Source organism: Equus caballus, chromosome 12 (assembly GCF_041296265.1).
Source record: "Equus caballus isolate H_3958 breed thoroughbred chromosome 12, TB-T2T, whole genome shotgun sequence".
NCBI lineage: Eukaryota > Metazoa > Chordata > Mammalia > Perissodactyla > Equidae > Equus > Equus caballus.
Genome location: NC_091695.1, coordinates 1,545,703 through 1,566,570, shown reverse-complemented (window position 1 = coordinate 1,566,570; position 20,868 = coordinate 1,545,703). Strand labels below are relative to the sequence as shown.

Here is a 20,868-nt window from a genome sequence, read left to right as displayed (position 1 = left end):
GTGAAGTCTGCATGATCACCAGAGCACCTGGGACAAGGGAACTCCCCAGGGACAGCTGGCTCTGGATGGCAGTCCTCAGCCTCCCAGCCCTGCTGTACCAGCAACAAGTCTTGAGGATGCAATCTTCAAAAGGAGATGGGTGGATGTGTCATCACTGAATCCCTGAGAACTATAACCCCAGCAAGATCTCAACTGCACAACATATACAAATAGATATCATACATAACATGAACACCTATGTGCGTGTACTCACACCACATTGGTAAGAAAAAACAGAATTCTGGTACATGTAATTTGAACTTTTCTTCTCTATACTTTTCTGTAATTTTTTGAATTTTCTATAATGAGCATGAATTACTTTTAACATTAGATAAAAAGTTGTTTACCATATTAAAATATATAGCCACAGAAAGGGCAATTTCCTTCTGAGAGTAGCTTCTGAGAAATATTCTCTTATTTATAAGATTTTTAAAGCCTATAGATTAAAAGAGGCACCCAGTGTATTTGTTTCATTTAATACCTGGCCAGCAGCTCACAGCTTAAACATGTTGGAAAGCTGACAACAGTTCCTTATTAAAAAGGACTAGAAAGTTATCACTTATGATTGGAAAATGTTGTCATAGAGTTGGGCAGTACAGATCAATATCTCCTACGTGTCTTGCTTTCTGTGTGGTTGACAGTCTTCTCTCTCCCTCTCTCTTTCTTTCTCTCTCTCTCTCTCTCTCTCTCTCTCTCTCTCTCTCTCTCGTAGCCCTGCAGATGGGGGAAGGAGGGGCCAGGAAGGACCTGAAGCTCCTCAGCACGTGTTTCAGTAACAGCCCACGAAGGAGAGCAGATACAGGAATGATTGCTTGAACAAAAGTGCCCCAACCAGAAGCTATTAGAAGCTGTCAGATCCTGAGGGTATGTCATTGGGAAGGGCTTTTGATATTAAGCTGGCCTGAGGTCCCAAAGTTTTATCCCACTGATATTATGTACCAAGGGGTGTGTTAGCAAAAAAGAATTTTAGTCATTGTCTGGGTAAGGTCATGATTAGCTTAAGTGACAATTACTGACAGTAAAAGGTAACCAGGAAAGCACCAATTATAATTAAAACAGAGTTATTGAAGCTCAGATTTTTTAAGTCAACTTGGAAGCTATCCAGCCTAAATCTTTTATTTACAATGAATAAAGGGCAAAGAAAGCCCAAGGAAGTTACATTTTAGCTGAGGTCATGCAACTGCTTTTTTGCAGAGCTGACCGTGGTGTCCAGATTTTGAATATTCTGGTCTCTCAGCCGCACAACACTATCTCCCATCCCCAAGTTAATATTTCTTATAAAGAAATTGACATCATAGGTACAATTTTTAATGATTTTTCTGTAGACATTTATTTATAACCAACAGTCTCCACTTTACTTTTTAAAAAACCTATACTTCTGTGGGGAAAAGAGCAATGGAAACTTAATGGCTATAATCCGAATTTCACATAATTGATAATTCTCTATAGTTTATGTGGACTAAGGTACTCAACATCATTTAGAAGCAGAACCCTCAATTCATCAAGTTTCGTTTCTACTGATTCATGAAAAACCCACTTGAATTTCAGATTTACAAACTGTTAACATCATCATCATAGACAACTTTGACGCTGGAGTTCAGAGTTTGGGAAGAAGAGTGAGTGTTTTATTTGGCATGAGATGAAGAGAGTTGAGGAGGAGAGGTTAGTCGTTTTCTCTGGCAGGAATTGAGAGGGACTGTCCTTTTCCAGAGTCCAATGGCGACCAACTGAATTATCTCCTGTGTTTTAGGGTCTCATCTGAGGGGAATTCCGAGGGTTCTCAATGTCTTCAGTCTTACCCTTGCTGAGATTAGCACTGATATAACCGTTCATTGACCAAACTGGGGAAGGAGATGGAGGCAGCAGTGCGTGCATGTGTGCACGTGTGTGTGCACGAGCATGTGCATGTATGTGTGTAGGGGGTAGGGATGGTGACTTCAGGTTTGTCTTCTTCTTCCGGTCATGCCCCTTCTCTTTGGCATTACTGTGGTTACATGCCAAACCATCTTTGGCAATTTTTCTTTCATTGTTTTGGTGGAGTGGGAACAGAAAAAGTCGTTTCCTATTGGTTTGGCTCTGAAAACCTGAACAGTCCTGGTAGAAGCTTGGTACAGTTCTTGAAATCCTGGATACCAAAGTAACTACTTAACACCTTTGCTATTCCCTTGTGGTTCCTAATGAGGTTTGGAAGAGGGAAGGAGGGGAGGAAGAGGAGCCTGATGGGAAGAGCCCGGGCTGCCTGGCTAGTCTCACACCTCTCGGTTATATGAAACTGCACGCCTCCTTTGCAACCATGTGGTATGTCGGTTGCCTTCACTTTTCTACTTGTTTGGACTCAAAGGTATTTCTAGAACATCTTATGATGGGCAAAACAAGTATAGCTATTATTATAACTCGATGTAGCAAGAAAATCTCCTTCCTTACCAACCAGCAAGGAGTTCATGTATAGTTTTCCAGGCTCAAGAGTACCTTCCATATTTCTCTTCCTGTCTACTGGAGCACAGAAGTCTAGTTCTGTCAATAACATATGAAGTCAAGCCCCATGGGTGGGGGTTTCTGGGGGACTAGGATATTCTTAGATCCAAGAATCACAGAATATTAGTCTTGAAAGGGACCCAACAGCTGACTGACTAGAATGGGAAAAGGTCAAATGAGGCCACTGGTGGTGAAGAGTCCTCTTAAGGTCTCATGATTTTTCAAGGCAAACCAAAGCTTTAGCTGGACTCTCCAAGCTTCTGACTTGATGCTGTAATGACCACAACATATAGATCTGGGGAAAATACTAATACCTTTGATGTAAAAACTCAAGATACTTTCCCGACACTCCTGGGTTAACCAGAACCCTGTGCTGCTGTCCAGACTTGCTTGTTAGTCAATGACCGTGAGGCATGGACGCAAATCAGGGCAACTCAGGTGAACCAGTTTAACCTGAAGATATTAAAAAATCATTCTATTGAAGTAGAGAAAAATCAAATGATTAAGCCTCCACCACAAGTTCTAACATGTCCTGCTTATCTGTGTTCTCCCTTCTTGAAAATGTCCTATCTTCAAAGGCAGGCTTCTCTTGATTGAGAGCTACTCAGAGCCAGTTGGATTAATTGGCTGTTAGGAAAAGCTCCTGTGGTGAAAGTCTTGGGGCTGAGTTGTGATTACCAGGGAAAGCTCTCCCAGCAGGCCACTCAAGAGATTAGGCATGTGGATAAAGGCTAGATGGGAAACTCTTGTTCTCCCTCTGTCTCCTAATGGGCTAGTGCAAGTGTAGACAGGAGCAGATCTTTGATTGCAGTGTCCCCAGCAGCTAGCACAGCAGGCTCCCGATAAACTTGTTGAGGGAATGAATAAATCACTGATTTCACCACACTATATACATATAACTATTAGGCAAAGAGCAATAGAGGTAAGGAGACAGAACAAATTTAAAGGGAGATGATCTCTTTTGGCCCAGAATGGAGATAAACTGAAAAGGCCTATTTATGGAATAAGCAATGGTTCTGGTCGCTTGTTGAGAAATTCAAGTGAGCTTCTCTCCAAACCAGTTCCTCAGACTTCCTAAGTGGCCCCTCTGAGCCTGGTGTCTTTATCCGTAAAGGGAGGTTGATACGGCACCTACATCACAGGGTTGCTGTAAGGGCGAAGTGAGGGATCCTATGGAAGGCACTAAGAATATCTTGGGTTTGTAGTAAATACTAACTAAACTTCATTATAAAAACTTTCTGTCCTAACACCCTTGTCTGTCAAATAGTGAAAGGAATAGTTCCTCCCTCATAGTTTTAATGTGAAGTAGTGATAACAGAAGCTAATATCTGAGTGCCTCCTATAGGCTATTCAAGCACTTTGCATTTATTACTCATCCCTTATAACAACCTGATGAGCTTGGTACTGTTATTATCCGCATATTGCAGATGAGAAAACTGAGGTTCAGATGGGATAGGCACCGCCCAAGGTCACACAGCTAGTAAATAGTGGAGCCAGGATAGGAACCCAAGAAATTAATTCAAGAGCATTAACCACAGGGTTGTGCTGCCTCTCACGGATACAGATGAATCATTTAGCACAGTGTCTGGCATGTATTACATGCTGATTTATTATAAATCAACATATATGTTGCTCTGTAGACGCTCATGGATATAGCTACTTTTTGTATTTAGTTCGCTGAATGAATTATTTGTTCATTTATATTTTTAATTGTGACTGTGGTGGCATCAGGAAATACTATCTCTATTGTCCCTGTAGCTTTGGACAGAAAGCACTGGCTTTGCAAAGAAACGCCCCGTCTTGATCATCACGGCAGAACCACACCACACACGCTTTAACCCATAGGAACTCAATTTGGCAAAATGCTAAAATATTGTGAGACATTTAAAAGCAAATTTTCCACACGTAATTTTTATTAAGCACTCTAAGTTGCTGAATGCATTATAAATTTATACATAAATATTAATTTACAAAGTTGTAAGCACAAAACCAAGGACACAGTACTTTTGGGGGATTGGAAGGTATTTTCAAGGGGAATTTTGAATACATGTGACTTTCGCCTTATGTACTTACTACCTACGGAACCTAACTTCTGTGCAAGGTGAATGTCCCCTGGATCCACACATGCATAATATCAGTCACAAGTGGTAGTGAACGAGAGAGTGGGAGAGCCAGTAGCAACCCTTCCCACTACAGTCACATACTGCATAATGACGTTTCTGTCAACGACTGACCACATACATGACGGTGCTCCCATAGGATCAGTACCATCTAGCCTAGGTGTGCAGTAGGCTATACTGTCTAGGTTTGTGCGAGCGTACTCTGTGATGTTCGCACAACGATGAAATCACCTAACAACGTATTTGTCAGAATGTATCCCTTTCGTTAAGTGACTCATGACTGTATTAATAATAGCAAATAGTCAATAATTATTTAGATCCCTACTATGTGCCCGGAGCCATGTTAAGCACTGAACATGGACAGTCTCATTTAATGCTCACAAAAATCCTCTAAGGTAGATACAGTGGAGATCACCCTTCTTTTACAGATGTGGAAAGTGAGGCACAGAGGTCATGACAGGGACCATATTTGAAGCCTGTTAGACAGCAAGTGCATCATGACCCTTCCTTTCATCATGACCCTTCAAGGTAGATTATTATTCTCTTTTACAGGCAAGGAAATAGAAGCTCATGGGGCTAGGTAACTTGCCCAAGGTCACATAGCTGGTAAGCGACTGGGGCTGAATTGGAGCCTGAAGTCTGTACTGGTTGCATGATTCAGCCCTCCCTTTGGGGAGGAAGATGCGTTCCCATCTGCTTTCAGTTATCCAGCGAACGCAGTGAGGCATGGGCTCTCCCAGCAGCAATGAGGATAATCTGATCTCCCTCTGGTCGTCTTCTTGCCTATCTCTTGGTTTGTGCCACATGGGGATTTTATGAAGGTCATCGTAAAGCTTACAAATTGCTTTGACCTTCTTGAAACCAGACACAAAGTAAACTCCTGGCTGACCACGGCTTCGGCCCCAGCACAAGACCTGGAAGTTACTACACAGTGAAGAGGTGGCTTCTTTCACTCTGTTCTTCTAGGTGGGCTTGCATTCTGATCAAAAGCCCCTGAGGCAGACAGAGAAATGGGAAACAGTCTTTTCTTTCTCAACAGAAGGCTTTATCAACTTGTTGCAAAAGCTAGAACCTGAGAGGCCTCCTCCTTCTCTGCCCCTTTGTTCAGTCCATCAACAAAAGTCCCCCACCTCTAGAGCATCCACATCTTCCATCTAGTGTCATCCTCTAATTCAAGACATCACCATGTCTCACCTGGAGGGCAGCTCACTTCTCCTGGTTTGCCTGGGACTTTCCAGGCTCTAGGAACGCAAGCTCCATCCCAGGGCACCCCTCAGTTGCGGGCAAACCCAGGTGGTTGATCTCTCCACTGACCTGGTCTTCTGCAAGTAGGCTCCTAACAGGTCTCCCAGTTCCCAGAGTGACTTGCCTCTAATTCTTTCTCCACGCAGAAGCCCATGGCAATTCCTTAACATCCTACATTATTGTGTCATCCCCCCAGCCCCCTTAACACCCTCCCTTCTGAAGAAGATTCAGACTCCTTACCTTGGCTTGCAAGGTACTGCATGATATGGCCCTTTGCTGTTTCTCCAACTTCAACTCATTTCCTGTCCCTCCTCCTTCACTGTGCTGTTGTGGTCAGTTCCTCCCCTGTTCCAGGCTCTTCTCCTCCCCAGCACCTTTGCCCTTGCTGTCCTCTTTGCCTGGAACGTCCTTCCTCCAACTCTGTGTATGTTTGCAATTTGTAATCATGTAGACGTGCGATTATTTGGTTAACGTGTTCTTCTGAGAATTGAAGGACCTAGACACCCTGGTTCCTCACTCAATCCCTGATGCCCAGCACTGCGGCCTACACCTAATACAGTCACATGAACTAGTTATGAAATGAATCAATGAATGAGCGAAAGAAGAGATGGGTGAATATGGGTTTTCTAACGGGATATGCTACTGAGATTCCATGATACGAAAGGCCGGGTTGCCAGGACACAATGAGCAAGGTCCATGAGGCTGGACAGGGGGCAGAGGCCAGAACATGAAGAGCTTCACAGGCCATGCCAAGGAGCTGGGACATTGTGCCAAGGCCAGTGGGGAACTTGTGGGGGGTTTTGAGACATGGAGTGACATAATCCTAGGTACATTTTGAAAAACTGAGGGTTGGAGAGGTGGGTAGGGGCCCACTTGGAAAGCAGTCCCTTCAACCCTGGGCAGCTGCAGGAATTAAGGTGTGTGTTTGCAATGGGGCACGTAGAGTCAACTGGGTATTATTGTTCCCTTGGTTAATTTTCTGGAAACAATCAGCCAATTATGAATCAAAGCCTTCCGGAGCTCTGGCCCATAACTAATTGTATTTTTAAAATGTGTTTAATCACAAATCAGAGATTATGTAAAAGGCCTAATTGACGTCGCGATTGGCTTCCCATGGGAGCAAGGCAGTGGTGCCCTTTGTCCAAGGTTGAATTTCACCCTGTGCAGCACCAGGCTCACTCAGGGGGCTGCGGCTTCTACCCGCTCCAAGTTCCTTGTGGCCAGAGGTCCTTCCATGGAAGGGGAGTGGGAAAGTAGGTGAAGGGGGTACTGAGCGTTTTCAACTACAGTAAACATGGACAAGGTGCAGTGCCGCCAAAGAAACAGCACTGGGTTAGAAACAAAGAAGCCCCGGTCACGACGCCAGAGTTGGGATCCAATAGCTCAGTATTCCAAGAAACCAGTTGAAATTGTTGAAAAGCTATGCAGTCTTGAACAGGTGGCATGAATTCTCTGAAACTTTTTCCTCATCTGTAAAAATGAGAGGGCTGTTCTGTGACCTCCAATTGTGAGTCATTTCTCTCTTCTTTGCATTATTTTTTTTACCTGTACAGTAAGTTACCACTCTTTTTACATATAACCTTCTGTGATATACGGTTGTACAGCTGTCTCTGTCCCCTGGTGGGAGCTCCTTAGAGGCAGGCACTGTATTTTTTCTCATGTTTGAAGCCCTCCATAGTTCTTAGCACAATGTCTTTGACATAGTAAGTGCCCAAGAATAAATATTCTTTGAATCTAATTCAGGGTTCATTTCATCTCCAGAGCGCTATGATTATATGAATTCTAGCCCAAGGGTCTGTTATCTGGAAGGATAAGGCTCACAGCACTGTGTTTCCTGGGCATCCGGGAAGTCCTCAACTCCAGAAGTACCAGCTGGCTGTGGTTTCCATCTGAGGTCGAGGATCTTCTTCCAGGAAGATTTGGTTTGGGTCTGCCCCTTCTCTCTCAGCTAGGCTGAACCAAGAACCTCTACTCTGGACCTCTAGAGCATAATTTTCATGCCTTTATTATCACAGTAATCATGTTATATTAAATTTATATTTATGTACCTGTCTCTTTCGTGAGGCTGTAGCTGCAGTGGGATACAGGGCTTGGCACATGTAAGAATCCAATGTAGATAATTATGGGCACTTCTCACTCCCCTACTACTTGCGTACAGGCCTGAGGGAAAATTTATGGCAGCAACCGAAGTCGCCCCGTGATCCTGCAGGACACTCAAGCAGGACACGCAAGTAGGACACCATCTTCCTTCTTTTCCGTCTTCCATCTCCATCTGCTTGTCCCACCAGCGTTTCAGAATCAGTATCTCCTCACACAGAACCCATGCCTTCCCTCTGCAGGCTGCTCCTCACTTTGTTAGAGGCACTGCCACTGAAACCTTACACCGTTTTCAACATTTACTTTTGAAAATGGCCCCCTGCCTCCAAGTAGCTGCCAAGACACTGCGTCCACCCCTACAATGTCTTTCATCTGTCCTGTTTTCTCTCCTCCAACTGCCTTCATCTAGGTCCATTATTTACTTTTAATACTTTATTATGGAAAATCCCAAACATACAAAATAAACAGAATAGTGTAATGAACCTCCGTGTACCTATCATTCCGCTTCTACAGTTACCGATGTTATGCCATCCTCCAACCGCTGCTCAATTATCGTTATTATTTTACGGTTCTTTTCTAAGTAAGATAAAATTTACACAGCCCAAATCTTTGTTGTACAGATTGGACAAGTGGAAACATCCATTGAACTCATGCTTCTCTTATAATCTAGAACATTTTTATCTCCCAAGTTCTTTGTGTCCTTGCCTAATCTCTCCCCTCCCTGAAGACAACCACTGTTATGATTTTTTAAATCTTAGATTAGTCTGGCTGTTCTAGAAGTTCATATAAATGGGCTCGTACAGTCTGTACTCATTTGTGGCTGGCTTTTTCACTCAGGGTAACATCTGTGTGATTCCTCCGAGTTGTTTCATTCATCAGTAGTTTAACATTTTTTAATATTGCTGAGTAGTGTTCCATTGTATGAATAAACCACAACTTGTTTATCCATTCTCCTATTAACAGACACTTATTTGCACTGTTTCTATTTGGGGCTGTTATGAATAAGACTACCGTGAACATTTTTGTACAGCCTTTTTATGGAGCTATGTTTTCATTTCTATTTGGTACATCCTAGGTGTAAAATTTCTGGGTCACTATGTTAGTTTTTGTCTGGATGGCTTCAGTATTCTCCTAGCTGCCATGCCTGCCACCTGGTGTCAGCCCCCAAATCTGGGCCCCAGCCCATATTCCTTTTCCTAAAGCAGAATGCTATCCCTGTAAAAAGTCTACTCGGGAAGCTCATTGAGGCCCGGCATTCGAGAGCCCCAACAACTTGACCTCAACTTTCTTCCCCCATGTTTATTTCCTGAGTCTCCTTTGATGCTCTCTGGGAGTTATTGACTTAGTCTCTTTGCTCGTAGGCTCTTGTAGGACTGTTGCTTAGAGTGTACCCTCTTACTGGACTTTGTAGCCTGTGGCTGTGCCTGGCTCACAGTGGGACTCAAAAATGCTCACCGAATGTAGTCAATGTTGCAGCACGTGGAGCTCATACTTCATACCTCTGCTCGTACCTGCAGATCCAAGAATGTGCCTATGATGTCACTGATGCTCTCATTCCAGCTTCGCAGAAGGTAGGAGATATGCCAGGTGAGGTTCTCTGGATGCTAAGATTTTGTGATTCTGGGAATTTTACCAAATCCACTGGGTCTAGAAATCCTGCATGGCTCATGCCACTGATCTACCAGTGACAGGGGCCGAGAGGCATAATGGAAAAAGCACAGCAACAAGAGCCAGCCGTCCCAAGTTCTAGTCTTACTTCCACCACTCACTGTGTATTCTTGAGGAGGTCATCATCTGAGCCTCCATTGCCCTTTTCGGGACCCTGGGATGGGCCATGAGGAGTGACTTTGATGATCACTAAAGTCAAACTTAAAACCACCCAGTGAGATTGAATTTCAGAAAATAGTCACTGCGGTCTGCTGTCTCTTTTTGTTGGCAGGCCTTTTTGCCCTTTTGTATTCTCCTCCGGTGCATTCAGTGCTCACTGAGTACAACCCAACATTATTCCTTGCCCCAAACCATCAGTGCCAGCAGCCAGAGCACAGATGGAACACCCAGTTCCTGCCAGCAGGACCTCGCCCGACAGTGGTAAGATTTAGTCTCCAGCAACATATTTGCCTAAAGCAGAGCCATCTGCCTGAGAATGCACCATCGGTACAGGGCAGTCCACAAGTTGGAGAATACCCCCCGAGACCTGACAGGGACAAAACTGGCAAGAGCAGCCTGCAATTTTGCACCAAGGAAATAAAATCTCTATCCCCGTCTCAGAGAGATGAATCACTTTCTAGCTCTATGACTTAACTTTTCTTTGCCTCTATTTGCTCATCTACGTGGGAATGATAAAATGTCTATCGCAAAGGTTTTTCAAAAAAAAAAAATCAAAGATGTAGAACACTTAGAATTATATCTGACACACAGGAAAAGCTCAATAAATGTTAGATAATCTCATTATCGTCTTTAATACCATTGGTAACATTTTAGAGGACACAGACAGCCTTGAGGGGTGTGGACGAGAAAGCTCATTTCTTTGAGTCTCCTGTCCCTTAGGTCCCACCCATGAGTGTCCTCCGTGGGTAACAGCAGAAGTGGGCGATGGACTCCTCATGCCATCTTGGGAAGAAGGAAAGTGAATTGGCAGACCCTTGGGAGGGCAGAAGCCTAACACCATGTATGTGCCCTTCACGATAAGTGAAGAAAGGAGTGAAGAGAAGAACAGAGTGGCCACAAACAAAGCTGGAATTGTTTGAGAAACGGACCCTTTTGAGGAGCCTTCAAAGCCACCCTTTCACAAAGCCTGGCAGGAATACCGCCTAGAGCCTGGGTGACAGCCAAGCATGGCCTTAATTTATTATTGCTAAACTGTTTGTTGTCTTTATTTGCCAAGACTTACTAATTGAACTTTTGTTAGTCTGGCTGCCCTTCCAGAGAACTGGAGCTATTGTCATCTGCTCCTTGAGTCCTTCCATGGAATGTGCCAAAAACTCAACCCAAACCTCCCCTGTATGGGCTGCCTTTTTCCTTCAGGCATGTTGTTTTGATTTTCAGTCCCAACTCACAGTAGGTGTTTGGACTGAACAAGAATGAAGTTCACTGACCCAAGGGGAAGATTCCTGTTGGGAGGCCAGACACGTCCCCAGAAAGGCCTGTGTAGAGGCTCCCTTCCTTGATTTTCCCATCATGCCTCAGTGAGAGGCCCCCCTCCTTCTCAGCCACTGCCACACTGGGAAGGGAAGCTCTGGACCAATGGTTCTCAAAATGTGGTCCCAGGAGCAGCATCAGCCTACCCTGGGGGCTTGTTAGAAATGCACGTTCTTGGGCCCTACTCCCAAGCTACCAAATGAGCAACCTGTGCTTTAACAAGCCTTCCGAGTGATTCTGATGCACACCAAAGTTTGAAACCAGAGCCGCAGGCTAAGATTTCTCAACCTCAGCACTGTTGACAATTTGGGCCAGAGGATTCTTTGCAGTGGGGGCTGTCTAGTGTATTGTAGGATGTTTAGCGGCATCCCTGGCCTCTACCTATCAGATGCCAGTAGCTTCTCACCTCATCCAATGTGACAACCAAAAATGTCTCTAGCCATCGCCAAATGTCCCAGGGTGAGAAAAGAAAAATCACCCCTGATTGAGATGATACCGCAAACTGCTTCTTGCTTCTCTGGGCTGGGGCAATCTCTATCCCGTATTGACAGCTGGCACACTGCCTGGGAGCCTCCTGAGCACACAACAATGATGCCCAGAAAGACACAACCACCGAACAGCAGAGCTCGGTTTTCAATCTTGAGCCATCTCTCCTTTAAATCCACTCCCAGGCAAGAGCACCTGACCTTGACTTTAAGAGCCAGTTCTCTTGCTCAGCTTGCTTGGTACATTTAAGGCAAAACAAAACAAAGAACCTTCAGAGTCTGAGCTCTTCCCATCCTCTTATTTGTTTGTCATCCCAGGGCAGAAGAAACAGAGGGCCTCGGTTCCGAGGTTCAGTGACACACCCACCCTGCAGAGGGACACCAGTGCTGCATCTGCTCATCTTCCCTCCCACCTTCGAAAGGGAAGATTTCCTTGTGCGTTTCCAGTGAGCATTTCCCACTGCTCATCTACTGAGTTTCCATCATTGCGTTCTTGGTGTTGTTGCATTTGTGACTTACATTTGAAGGATATCCAAACCAGGAAACTTGCTATTAAGCTTTATTTCCACCCGGGTCATTTCAGGACCTTGACAATGTTTCCACTTGAGGAGGGTGGACTTGGCAAAGATCGGCTTGAACTGACCCAGCCAAACCTAACGGCAATCGTTCGCAGAAATGCCAGCTAAAGGTCACAATTCATTTGCTCTTTTGGTTGGACTCTATTAAGCGCCTGCTCCGTACCAGTACCGTGCTAGATCCTCAGGACGTGGAGAGAGAAACAGCACCTCTGCCTCGGGGGAGCTCATCGTCAGTCAAAGGTAGAAGCCATTTCAAACAGAACGCAGAGTCCTCGAGAGGAGAGCATCCCGGGAGCATCCATCACCGCTGAATCCTCAGTGTCTGGCACATAATAGGGGCTTAAATATTTGTTGAATGAATCTTAGAGGGGGACCATTGTACACAGACTGGGAAGATTGGAAAAAGAGTCTAGCCAAAGAAAGTACTACTTAGGTTTTCAAAAGAAAAGCAAGAGGGAGCCATGCAGAGGAGTGGGACAGGTATTTCAGATAGAGAACGTGGCAGGTGCAAGGACAGCAGGTGGGACTTTAAGAAGGTCTGAATGAATTGTCTGAAGAAGTGATTTTCTGGTTGTCTATTGCTGTATAACCAACTACTCCAAAACTTAGTGGCTTACCCTAATCACTTTGTGTAAACTGTAATTTTGTGAGTAAGGAATGTGGAAGAGCTTGCCGGCTGGTTCATCTCTCACTCACTTGGCATCAGCTTGGGTAACTGGGGCTGATGGCCCCCTTCCATGATGACTTTTTCATCAACATCTCTGGTGTCTTGCATTCCTTGGCTTCTCTCCCTCTCCACATGGTCTCATTATTCAGAGCCATTCCATGTGGTCTGGGCTTCCCAAGACGCGGCAGACTTAGGGTAGTTGGGCCTCTTACATGGCAGCCAGCTTCCTCAGAGCAAGTATTCCAAGAGACCCAAGTGGAAGCTGCAAAGGTTCTTACGATCCAGCTTTGGAAGTTCCAGAATATGCTTTTGCTGTACTCTAATGATCAAGTAAGTCTTTGGCCAGCCCAGATCCACGGGAAGGGGAGAAATAGCCCCTTCCCTTAACGGGGGGAATGGTTTGCCTACAGAGGGAGGGAAGAAATTTGATAGGAGCCATCTTGGAGAAAAGCTCCTTCAGTGGGTTCTAGGGGTTGAAGAAGTTGGGACTACAGAATCGAGACTGAAGGACTTGAGCAAGCTGAGGAGTGAGCAATCGACCCTGAATTCTGTGAGAAGCCATGGAAGGTTCAAGCAGTGGCATGGAGTTAAGGTAGTGGTGTGATTGGGTTCGTTTTAGAATTATCCACCTCAGACAGCTACGGAGAGCAGGGTGAAGCGGGACGCAGCTGGAGGCGGGAGGCAAGCTGTGAGATCTCTGCAGTCTCAAACAGCAACAGCGATTTTGGGGTGAAGCCTGGGAGATGAGCAGGGTGTCATACAGCAAGAACATGAGGAAAACTCATGTTCTCTGAGGGCTTCTGACACCTTTCTCCACACAACCACAAACTACTCCCTCCACAGTGAGAGAAGAAAGGCTTCGTTTCCCATTCCAGGAACCTAAAGGGGAGTCAATGGCAGCTGGCAACTGAGCTTGCCCTCAGAGGCTTAATGGTCACACGGTTTCAGGTTTGTGAGGAGCTGCCCCTGAGGAAAACAAACAGGACTGGTGTGAAGCCCATTAGAGCAGGCCTGCAGAACAAAGGCCCCATTTGGCAGCTGTTGCTCAGAGCTGAGAGAAAGAAACAAAAGAGTTTGTTGAGCAAACAGGAAAGGAGCCTAATTGATGCAATTAAGGTGAAATTAAATAAAGGAAGGTTTTAGCCCGAAGTTCATGGAAAATTTTTCACAGGGTTGTCACTGGAATAGTCATATGGGGCTTTTAAATAAAGAGAAGTACAGGGTGTGAGAAATTGGCCCACGTGACCCTGAGGAGCGGACCAAGTCAAGGGCGGCCACGTGGAGGCCACGCGTGCAATGGTTCTGCCTTGGCTCCCAGATTTTGGGGTGAGCGCAGCAGGTGGGGGTCTGGGTAGGACCCGGGACGGATGGGGCAAGGAGCCGCAAGGGCAGCAATGCAACAAGCCCAGGATCTCGTGGTTGCCCCATCTCTCTGTTTTGGTGATGACAGCGCTATCTGCGATAACCTTGTCCATTGCACGCTTCTTGTTTACCATCTGTCGTCCCCACGTGAACACACATGAACACACGTGCACACACTCTGTGGAATTCTCCGTCTCCTTGGAACTTAGCTTTGGAGATGTCTCTCTGAAACCCAGAAGCAAATGCCCATCCCTGCCGCAGTCTCTGGAGCACTGCCCTGACACCTCTGAACTGCCCCACGGGCAAATGATGCCTGAAATCAATGAACAAGTACGTCAATTTAGCAAACAATTCCATAGTACTTAACAATGCCGGTACAGTTCCAAGCGTTTTGCAAACATGAGCCTAATCTTCATAATGACCCTATGAGGTGAGATATTCTTCTCTTCATTCTATAGATGAGGAGCACAGAGAAGTCAAAGAGCTTGTCTGAGCCAGCATGTGGGGGCCAGGATAGAACCCAGCATGTGGACTCCAGCAGCCACACTCCTTACCCCTACACTAGGCCCGGTTGACTTGTAATAAAGGGACAGCCAAGGGTGCTGGATGAGCAAGTCCACTGGGTGCAGCAGGTGCGATCTGAGTCCCTGGGGTGCTTCCTGCACTGCCCCACTCACACCAGCACTGGTTGTTAAAAACAAGGCTCATCCTCCTGCCTTGGCCATGGATAAGAGGAGACCCATGTAGAAAGACCGAGAGCATGTACCGATCAGCTGATGCATGGACACTGACTAGAAAGGGGGCCTTTCAGAGGGAAGGCTGCATGCATTGTAAGAAAGTCCCAGCCTTTTAAGAGTAAATGCCTACAAGTTGAAAAGTCTGATAAGAGGAAAATTAGGGGCTTAAAAAAACAGGTAAAGCGTATATGGGTAAAAAGACACAAACTCAGAGTTAAAAACAACTTTAGAAATAATTATTGTTTAATTTCCTCATTCACAAATGATGAAAGTGACGCCTAGATCAAGAGTTGTTACAGTTTATTAAAAGTGTTCTTGGGGCTGGCCCTGTGGCCCAGTGGTTAAGTTCAGCATGCTCTGCTTCAGTGGCCCAGGTTCAGTTCCCGGGTACAGACCTACACCTTTGTTGGTGGCCATGCTGTGGTGGCAACTCACGTACAAAATAGAGGAAGACTGGCACAGATATTAGCTCAGGGCGAATCTTCCTCAGCAAAAAAAACCCCCAAAACTTGCTGATTCAAAATGCCCAAGGTACTTGTTAAAAATGCAAATACTGGATATTACTCTTAAACCCCTACCAGAGATCACAAATCAGTAAACAGCTGATTCACGAATTCTGGGGTGAAGCTCAGGAATCTGTCTTTTATTGACAGATTTACAGACAGGAGTCAGTCTCTAGGTGACTCTGATGCAGGTGGCCCAGGGATCACACGGAAATCCACCTAGAAATGCCGCCACCTGGAGAGGAAGGCCTTTGTTCAAGCTGCCATCTTCTCAGCGGCAGGGCCCTCCAACCTTGCGCCAGAGTCTGTTTGTATTCTAAGTTTTCCTCTAAATACTTTTTACAGATCCAAAGCCACTTCAGTGACTTAGGATCATCATGTATATTATGTATAACCTCGTTAGCATAACATCGTTTAATTCTTTTTTCCATGTTCACTGTTTTAAAGTAAGCTCAGAACACAAGCTGTTGACCTTCAAGGAAACGTTACGATTGGCAGCAAAGATAAGACAGAAATCATGAACACACATGTCAAAGACTTGTGCTTTGACCTGCCTGTTTGCTCACAGAATTAATCTGATAGGGAAAGCATCTATTTTCAGAAGTAGGGCAAAGGGAAGATAATAGCCCCAAACTCAAGTATTATAATTTGTTCCATTTAGAACTTTTTTGAATCATTTTTATTTTTAACAACTTTACTGAGGTTTAATTTACGCACTATAAAATTCATTTGTTGTAAGCAGCTGTTCCAACGAGTTTTAGTAAATGTATACAATTGTGTGCCAAATCCAGTTTAAAATCAGCCAAAAGTTCTCTTCACTCACTTGCATTCAATCCTTGCTCCCATCCTCGCTGCGGGCAGCCACTGATTTTTCTGTCCCTCTCAGTTTTCTTTTTCTAGAAACATCCTATTAATGGAATCATACAATACGTAGTCTTTTGTATCTGGCTTCTTTTACTTAGTGTAATATTTTGAGGTGCCTTCGTGTCATTGCATCTCTCATATCTTTTTATTGCCGAGTAGTATTCCTCTGTGTGGATACTTTACATTTTGTTTTCTCAATCACCAGTGGATGGGCATTGAAATGTTTTCAGTTTTTGGCTGTTACAAAAAGTGCTACTTGATCTCACTTATGTGAAATCTAAAAAAGTCAAATACATAGAAGCAGAGAGTGGAATGGTGGCTGCCAGGGGGTGGGGAGGTGGGGAATGGGGAGATGTTGGTCAAAGCCTTCAAAGTTGCAGTTCTGTACAAGGAATAAGTCAAGGGGTCTAAGGTGCAGCATGCTGACCATAGTTAAGACTACTGTATCGAATACTGGAAATGTGATGAGAGTAGATTTCAGGTGCTCTCATCACACACAAAAAAATGATTAGCTATTTGAGGAGACGATGTGTTAATTAGCTTGACTATAGTAAACATTCCACTATGTATATGTACATCAAATCATCATACTGTATACCTTAAATATATACAATTTTTATTAAGAAAAGAAAAATACTGCTATAAACATCCATGTGCAAGTCTTTTTGCAGATTTTTTTTTCATTTTTCTTGGGTTGATTCCTGGGAGTGGGCACGTGGTGAGTGTATGTTTAATTTGTTTAAGAAATTGCTAAACTGTTTCCCACAGTGACTGAACAATTTTGCATTGTCACCGGTCATGCAGGAGAGTTTCAGTTGCTCCATTTCCTCATCAGCACTTGGTACTGTTAGTCTTTTAAAATTTTTATCATTCTAGTCAGCGTACAGCGACATCTCCTTGTGACGTTGTTTTTGCCTAATGACGTTACGATGCTCAGCATCTTTTCTTGTGCTTATTGTAGTCCACATATCTTCTTTGGTAAGTGTCTATTTCAAATCCATTGGCCATTTTCGGGGGGGGGGCTGTTTGTCCTTTTATTATTGAGTGTCAAAGTTCTTTATATATCCTGGATACATCTCCGTCATAAGACACATCATTTGCAAAATTTTCTGCCAGTCTGTGACTTGTATTCTCATTTTCTTAATGATGCTTTTTGAAACGCAAAAGTTTTTAATTTTGATGAAGTTCCAGTTCGTAACTGTTTTTCTCTTATAGATTATGGTTTTGATGTCATATTCGTAGATTTGCCCAACCCAAGGTCTCAAAGATCTTTTCCTATGTTTTCTTCTAGAAATTTTATACTTTTAGCTCTGAAGTTTAGATCTATGATCCATTTTTAATTAATGTTTTATGTGTAGAGTGAGGCAGAGTCTAAGTTCATTTTTTGCATATGGATGTCCAAGTATTCCAGTTCCATTTTTTGAAAAGACTGTCTTTCCCTTCATTGAATTAGCTTGGTATCTTTTTTTGAAAATCAATGGAACATAAATATGTGTGTTTCTTTCTGGCCTCTCTTCTGCCCCATTGCTGTAGGTGTCCACCCTTAAACCACACTGTCTGGATTGCTGTAGGCTTATGGCAAGTCTTGAAGTCAAGTGGTACAAAGCCCCCAACTTAGTCCTCCTTTTTCAAAATTCTTTTGCTATTCTATATTCTTTGCATTTTCATATTAATTTTAGACCAGCTCAATTTATACAAACATGCCTGCGATTGTTTTGTAGGATTTTGTGTTGAACTCGTAAGTTAATTTTATGAGAATTACTGTTTTAACAATACTGAGTTCTCCAGTCTATGAAAAGGTTATGGTTTTCCATTTATTTAGATCTCTAATTTCTCTCAGCAATATTTTGTTGGTTTGAGTACCTTTCGCTGTTTATGTTCAATTATTCCTAAGTATTTTTATTCTTTTTGATGCTACTATGAATTAAATTATTTTCTTAATCTTATTTTGGGTTTATTGCTAGCATTTAGATTTAGTATTTCTTCTTGAGTCAGTTTTGGTCATTTATGTCTTTCTAGGAATTTGTCCATATCTTTTAAGTTGTTCAATTTATTGGCATAAAGTGCTTTATAATATTTCTTATAATATTTTAATTTCTGTAGGTTTTGTAGTGATTTTATTCCCGATCTTAATACTTTATGTCTTCCCCCACCCTTTATTCTTTGGTGGGGAAGATTTGCTCTGAGCTAACATCTGTTGCCATTTTCCTCTTTTTTTGTTTTTTGAGGAAGATTAGCCCTGAGCTAACATCTGCCACCAATCCTCCTCTTTTAGCTGAGGAAGCCGGGCCCTGAGCTAACATCCATGCCCATCTTCCTCTATTTTATATGTGGGATGCCTGCCACAGCATGGCTTGACAAACGGTGCCATGTCCACACCCGGGATCTGAACCGGCGAACTCCAGGCCGCCAAAGTAGAATGTGTGAACATAACTGCTGCACCACCGGGCCGGCCCTTCTTTTTTTTTTTTTTGAGGAAGATTAGCCCTGAGCTAACATCCACCACCAATCCTCTTTTTGCTGAGGAAGATTGGCCCTGAGCTAACATCTGTGCCTATCGTCTTCTATTTTATATGTGGGACACCTGCCACTGCATGGCTTGATAAGCAACACACAGACCCACACCCAGGATCCAAACTGGCAAATCCTGGGGTGCTGAAGTGGAGCATGCGAATTTAACTGCTACTCCACCAGGCCGGCCCCAATCTTCTTTTTTTGCCTGAAGAAGATTGGCCCTGAGTTAACATCTGTGCTAGTCTTCCTCTACTTTGTATGTGGGTCACCACCACAGCGTGGCTTGACAAGTGGTGTAGGTCTGCTCCCAAGATCCAAACCTGCAAACCCAGGCTGCCAAAGCGGAATGCGCTGGATGTCACCACTACACTGTGGGGCCAGCCCCTCCTTTTTTTTCTTGGTAAACCTAGCATGAGGTTTATTAATTTTGTTGATATTTACAAAAAATCAACTCTTGGTGTGATTGATTTTTTCTGTGGCTTCTATTTCATTGATTTCCACTCTGATCTTTGTTTTTTTTTTCTTCCTTTATTTACTGTGAGTTTTATTTACTCTCCTTCCTTTGTTTCTTTGGGTAGAAGCTTAGATTATTGATTTTTAATCTTTTTTTAAATATAAACAATTGATGCTACAAACCTTCCTCTCAGCGCTGCTTAGCTACATACCATAAATTTTGCTGTGTTGTGTTTTCACTTTTTTTCAGTTCAAGGTATTTTCTGATTTCCATTGTCATTTCTTCTAATACCGTGGGATATTTATAAATGTGTTAATTTTCAACTATTTAGAAGTTTCCAATATTGTTTTCTGTTGCTGATTTTTAATTTAGTTTCATTATGGTCATAAAACACACATGTGATGATTTCAATTCTTTTACATTTATTGAGACTTTTTTGTGGTCTAGAATATGGTCCATCATGGAGAACGTTCCATGGGTGCTTAAAAAGAATGTGTACTCTGATGCTATCGGATGGAGTGTTCTATAAATATGTGTATGTTGGGGTGGAGGGTAGGGGAATAAAATGGTGACAAGATATAATTCTTGCCCTTTAAAAGTTTAAATCTTGCAGAACCGTGGTTCTCAACTCCGGGCAATTTTGTCCCCCAGGGGACATTTGGCAATGTCTGAGGACAACTCTGATTGTTACAAGTGGGGGCATGTGCTACTGGCATCTTGTGGGTAAGTCCAGGAATCCTGCTGAACATCCTACAATGCACAGGACAGCCCCTACAACAAAGAATTAGCTGGTCCAAAATATCAGTAGTGCCAAGGTTTCGAACCTCTCTTGTAGAGGACATAAAGGGTACTTAGTTACAATTCAACCTTTCAGACAGTAATTTTTGTGGGAATTACTGGACTGTGGCCGAAATTAATCCACTCTTTAGCAGTGACCACGTCTCTCACATGTTTCTTTGTGTGTCTTTCCCACTAGGCTGTGAACCTCATGAGTGTTGGGAGCTGCCCGAATCTTTATGGTGGTTAAAAACAGAGGATCTGGAGTCGGATAGACTTGGATTTCAATCCTACTTCTACACTCATTGGATGAGTGACTTTGGGCTAGTCATTTGACCTCGCCACACTTCAATTTTCTCATTTGTATAACGTGAGTGATGTACCTAATTAATCATGGAAGGCACTTGACACGATCCTGGCACATACAGTCATTATTTTATTATTGTTATGATCTCCAGAACCTAGCCCAGTGCCCTGCAAATATGTGCAAATAAATGAATGAGTAATTGAGTCATCTGCTCTCATGTTCCTTACCTCCACATTGGGGTAATCCTCACTGGATTAAGGCCCAGTCCACTGGATTAAAGTCCTCACTGGACTGTCCTTTCTTATCCCTGGACCAATGCTTAGTTTCCACAGGAGACGTCATCTATGGCCACAGGAGATGGACAGGAGCCCAAACAGGACAAACAAGCGCAGGACAAAGAGAGGCTGACCTCAGTTCCACTTTTAAGACTCCTACCAGCCTGATATGAAATGGTCATGCTGGGAGGCAGTGAGCTTCACGCCCCAAGGAGCTCCGTGATGCTGTTC

At 43.7% G+C, this 20,868-nt stretch overlaps 2 long non-coding RNA genes across 2 annotated transcripts; both read left to right on the top strand.

Annotated features, from left to right (window-relative positions):
- The first annotated feature begins 751 nt into the window (after positions 1 to 751).
- On the top strand, positions 752 to 10,644 carry LOC138916378 (uncharacterized). Its single transcript, XR_011423613.1, has 3 exons — positions 752 to 903; positions 9,494 to 9,563; positions 10,524 to 10,644. It is a non-coding gene; the product is annotated as an uncharacterized lncRNA (long non-coding RNA).
- A 658-nt stretch (positions 10,645 to 11,302) lies between these two features.
- LOC138916379 (uncharacterized) lies at positions 11,303 to 20,569 on the top strand. Its single transcript, XR_011423614.1, has 2 exons — positions 11,303 to 13,174; positions 20,255 to 20,569. It is a non-coding gene; the product is annotated as an uncharacterized lncRNA (long non-coding RNA).
- Positions 20,570 to 20,868: the final 299 nt, after the last annotated feature.